The sequence below is a fragment of the Sesamum indicum genome, unplaced genomic scaffold, assembly GCF_000512975.1.
Source record: "Sesamum indicum cultivar Zhongzhi No. 13 unplaced genomic scaffold, S_indicum_v1.0 scaffold00125, whole genome shotgun sequence".
NCBI classification, from domain to species: domain Eukaryota; kingdom Viridiplantae; phylum Streptophyta; class Magnoliopsida; order Lamiales; family Pedaliaceae; genus Sesamum; species Sesamum indicum.
This window is the reverse complement of record NW_011628052.1, coordinates 92,772-98,544: the sequence shown is the minus strand read 5'-3', so window position 1 is coordinate 98,544 and position 5,773 is coordinate 92,772. Positions and strand designations below refer to the sequence as shown.

At 38.0% G+C, this 5,773-nt stretch overlaps 1 pseudogene; it reads right to left on the bottom strand.

The window, feature by feature from the left end:
* Window positions 1-240: 240 nt before the first annotated feature.
* LOC105179164 lies at window positions 241-1,134 on the bottom strand (annotated as a pseudogene).
* Between the last annotated feature and the right edge of the window lie 4,639 nt (window positions 1,135-5,773).

Genomic DNA, 5,773 nt, shown 5'->3' with positions numbered 1-5,773 from the left:
ACCAATTAAACTAGTGTTCGAGCAGTTACTGTGATCATTAAAATATTAAATCCTACTTATTTGTATAGGTATAAACTGGATCATATATATATTTCGTTGATCAAAGCATTGAATATTAATACTTTTACACTAATTGTACCGCCATGAATTTTAACTCTTTATATCAGTAGGACTACAAAATTTTGCTGCTCATACTAATTGTTCATATGCACGAGGTACATTATTGATCATACTAATTGTTCATATGTAGTAAGTTTCGGATCTATTGCAAATGAAACAAGCCACAATGTTCGTACTAGGCTCCAACACCAATTTCGCCAATGCTTCATTGGCATCTCCACCACATCGAAGGAATACCTATGTGGCATTCAAACGATGGATCTGCCACCCGAATTCCTCCCTCATTCTCAAAATCTTTTCAACTTGATAACAAGCTAATTTGCAAATGTTCATCTTAATTTCATCCTTAAGAAGCTTAGCCCTAGTTTCACTATCGACAAGACCCTCACTCCTGAAGAACTCATCCATCTCGGGGACCCCAATGGCACGCCTAATCCCATAATCATAGTCACGAATTTTTGGGTCGAAAAATGTCTTACCCTCCTCCACCAACCCGCTATCCACCATCTGATCAACCCTCTTCGAGACCTACGAATGCAAGACCGGGATCGCCACGTCCATCCAGAGAAAGCAACACTCGTACTTGCAGGGAAACTCAGTGTCGTCACTCACAAGTGCCTGTATGAATGAATTGGACCCTCCAGCAATGATTGGCAACCGATTCTTTTGTACGATGGTATCAGCAGCCTACAATGCATGATGCACAACATCATGTATAGTGAAATCCACCTCAGGATCAATGATTCCGAGCAAATGGTGTGGCACGCCGCGGCATTCGTCATTGCTCACCTTATTGGTTACTATGCCTAGGCCCTTCTAGACCTGAATTTTGTCCGAGTTGATGACCTCTGTCCTGAAATGGGCGGCCAAGTCTATCGCCAAGCGCGATTTGCCTATGCCAGTGGCACCCAATACCACCACCACCTTATCCTTCGCTTGGTGCTTGTTCATCATGTCCGCAACTGAAAAGTTCGCCATGCTGGATAGTGCTGGCTTCCAGAAGGAGATCGCCATTCTAATTGGTAATTACTTTTACATTTTTGAACAGCTGTCAATTTCATCACACAAATAAAAAAAAGGAAAAGGCCACGTGCTGGAATTCTCTCAAATAAAACAAACAAAACATGTACAAAATACAATCTACTATTTTAGAATATCTATCTATCATAGAGAGACAAGCCCTTTTCAATTCTTGGATTAATTTCTCTTCTTCAAAAGGATTTGTTTGAAGAAAACTTCAAATATTTGTGGGCTCTAGAGAGAATCACGAACAAGTTTCATTGATGTGAAAGAAATTACTTAGACAATTGTTTGAAACATGAAGAAACATAGGATGTGTAGGGGGTATTTATACATACATACTTACACACAATGTGGAACAAATCAAGCCATGCATAGTAATAACTTCACCCCTAACCCTATCCACTTACTATATAACAATTCAAATAAATCATGAACAAGGCTCTGTCTAAATTACTGTATTTTTTACTGTACTTACAATATAGGAAAAGAATCATTAATTATTGTGAAGCTGTTATCAAAAGATAGTACAAATACGAATCATAATTAAGATGTTAAAATCTATACCGTGCAGGTACCATAAGAGATGCGATAAATCCATCGATAATTATTGTAAAAAAAATATTCTTGGGATGTATAATGTGTAATTTACTGAGTTCGCAAAAAGCTTATTTGAAAAGAAGAGGATGTTAATTTTGGAGAATAAGCTGCCGGCGACAGAAGTAACAAGAATGAAAGCGTGCAACATGTTGCATGTTGGGCAATGGCTTAACCATTTATGTCGTTGCTGTGAAAAACAAGAAAAGCCCCTATTAGGGACAAATTTTGGTCAACAAAATAAACCTCGAACCAGACCAAGAGAAGGGAAAAAGAAATTTTTTTATAAAAAGAAGTAAAAATTAAAGGATGTAAAATATCAAAGATAAGACTGTTGGCAGAAAACGGCAAAAGCCAACAGTCAGCAAAGCAGGAAAGGCAGTTGTAATTCACATGGCCAGCTAGCCATTACGATCAACAGCTGAAAAGGACGAGGCAATGACGAACGTAGTGACGTCATTCGAAAGACACAAGAGGATGACGAATGTAATTACATCCTCAAAAAACAAGTTTGGAGTCCGTATTTGAAGTCCGCGGACGCCTATAAATTGGATGCAATGAAGCATATGCATCAGAAAACTTCTCCTACACTTAAAATTTTAGTGTTTTAATCTTTCAATTTATGGGGTTTCCCCAACAAGTCAAGTCCCCTATAATATGAGAGGCTAAACAGTTGTCTCCTCTAATGGAGTAATAATATATATGTAATATCCCTGTATTTCTTCAATAAAACTAAGGCTTCTGTCCAAATTGTTTGTTCAAAATTCTATTAAGTCCCTATATTGAAGTACTTTTTATGCCCTAAGGTAGGAAACGAAATAGGTTCTGCTATTTTATTACTGAAGGAGCTAAGGTAGTGTGGTAGTGTGGTTGGAGGAAGTCCGTAAAACCGAGGACCTTGAGAGCCCAAAAAGAGAGCGGTAAAATCAAGGTATGAATTTATGGGGTCTTAATTTATTTCAGAAGCATGTTGGGTCATTTTTAGAGCATTAAAATGGAGCATTAGACTTTATTACTAAAAAGGGCAAAATGGTCCTAAATGACCGAATCTAAGCAAAATGAAAGATACAGGACTAAAACTAATATTGTCAAAGTTAAAGGACCAAAATGATTTTAGGACATAAATAGTGGACTATTCGAATCTTTTCCCCAATTAACTTAAAGGTGCTTTGCCCAAAATTAATTAATCCAATTAATTAATTCTTTAGCCATCCATCAAATGGGATATTAAATAAATGATCCAATCATTTATATATATTCTTCTTGAATTAGTTTAATCTAATTAAATTAATTCGTTTCTTCTTGAATTAATTCCAAATTAATTCCACCAATTTCATAGTAATTTGCGTGTGACTTTTTAGGTTCACCTTCAACTACACTTGGGCATTGTGTCCAACACACATAATGAACTAAATCTAATTCAATTAATTATTTTCAATTAACCATTAACCAAAAACGCTCGTCACCATGAGTGCCTGTCTAGCAACGGTCCATGGCACTAGAGACTAAAGATTACCGTGAACGTTTAGGCTAGTGCACGGAATTGGCATCGGTTCCCATCTTGGACTAAGCAACTATGCAGAGTACTTGAGATGCATTTACTCTATTGATCGATAGAGGAAACCATTTCATATTTGACCAATTGCTACAGCCATAGACTTAGATAGTCTAAACCATCTTAGAGCGCATAAGAGATATATCCATCATTTACTGATAGGGGACAGATTTTATCTTGAAATCCATTGTCCTTAATACATAATCCAACTACACTGGAAAAGACTTATAATGACCACATCGAAGATAGAGTCATCTCTCGCCAAATCAAAGATATAGCCATCATATGCATGCGACTGCCATGATTTCTCAAGTTCAAGCACTAATCCTATACTATCGGAGTCGGAAATTCAAGTCATATCGACCAAGCCTTCAAGGCTTCCATATAACGATTCCTGCAAGTCAGTCCAATCAGCTAACAACCTTGTCAACTAATCCACTAAAATTGCATAGACATCGCATGTCAGTCGCCGATGAAACACGACACTCATCCAATAAATGCAGTACTTAGTGCAAGTTTCTATAGGACTCTTAATGCCCATTCTCAAGGTTCTCGACTTGGAACGTTTCAGACCAATCTTTGGAAGTTACTTTCATAGATGCCATCCAATGCGCAGCCCAACTACATGGGTTATTTAATTGTTCTGTGGGCATTTGTTGTTGCGTTAATACACCGTTCAACGTAAATAGTAAACATAACAAACATATGGTACCACAAATGAATGCTTACCATACTCATCAAGATAATTTCACATGTGGGCATTTGTTGTTGCGTTAATACACCGTTCAACGTAAATAGTAAACATAATAAACATATGGTACCACAGATGAATGTTTACCACACTCATCAAGATAATATCACATTCTTAAAAATTGCTAAATGATTTTTAGAACTGCCAATCCAATTAGCTTTCGGATCACCATTTCTAACAATCTCCTACTTGACCTAAAGCCAATCGCCCACATCCCTCAAACCTATCTGAATGAGCATTCTGCGATACCTGCTCAGTCTCACAGGTTTTCAGTATTTTCTACTGAAAGGACTTGGTCCAACCGCACGTCACCTCTTCCTACCATCTTTCTCAACTCATGGTGGCGTCTAAGAATATTCCTTGGATCTGTGATGAGATCTCGGCCCTTTTGCTTGTACCATTGCCTAGTTGTAATCCTCCAGGTAACCACTGGCTTGGCCGTGTTAGGCTCCACATTCAACCATTGGATGTGGATTTTCATCCAAAACACTTCCTAAGCAACTGTTAAAGTCACTAGACATTTGACTTCCATGGTGAAAATCATTGTGCCATCCTGCTTCAAACCATTCCAAGCCACCACATCACCATTAAATCTGAATGCACATTCAAATTCAGACTAGTCAGCATTCAAATATAATTGGTAGCTAGTATCCCATAGCCTTCTAGAATCAACTCTCTATTGAGTTGCATCAAGAACCCTTCTTTAATCCTTATTCAGATACTAAAGAGTATTCTTGACTGCTATGTTGTGCCTTCTCAATACGCTCCCGATATCCATTGTTATGCTCAAAGCACAGACAACATTCGGCCTAGTGCATCAGACCACATACCCATATTGTCAACGGCAAAAGATGTAGGGGATGTCAAACATCTTTCTGAGCTCCTCATCAGTCCACGAAAACTGAGTCGTGGATGACATAACCCTATGATATGGGAAAGAATCCATACCCTTCACGGAGAGTTGACCGAATAATGTTTGTGCTTTAGTATCTCCCAACATCTTCACATCATTCCAAATGAGTAAGACGTTCACACCTAAAATACTAAGAACACAACTAAGCTCCCACTGACTTTCTAACTCATTCTCAACCTGAGTCATACCCTGCATGACCTTGTCTAGATGAATATTTCAGATACAGAAACTTTCAAATCTAGTTTGTAATCCATGTCGAATCTCATGGCTCCAAGCCATTCATCCAACCCAATGTCCTACATCGCTTCTCCTTATGTCTTTGGATTATTATCTAATTGACGGGTCTAACTTAGAAACCTGTACATATTAGGTAGCTAAGTTGTTCTAGTCATCCCTCAAGAGGATTGAATATTGTGAATTTGTGGAAGAATTCGATTACAAATGATGTTTGCTACATTTAACTGAGGTATCTCTCCAGTTGATTCCTCAAGGAGCTACTACTTACGTCACAATGAAATCGAATTTCCAAGTAGTCCCTAAATATATATAGGACCATCCTATACACAAATGTACATTGTGGAAACAGGTTTTCCATGCCATAATGGGCCAAGATAGTTCAGTGGATGAACAATCAAACCAAATCCAACAAGGTTCAACCTTCCCTTATCAGAGACACCATTCAATTGTGGCACTCCAAAGAAGAACTCCACTAAGTGAGCATTTCATTCTCGTTAGATACTTCAAGAACCCCCACTAAATACACACTACCTATATCTAATCGAAGGATTCAATTTTGCAACTAGTTTGGTTCTCCACT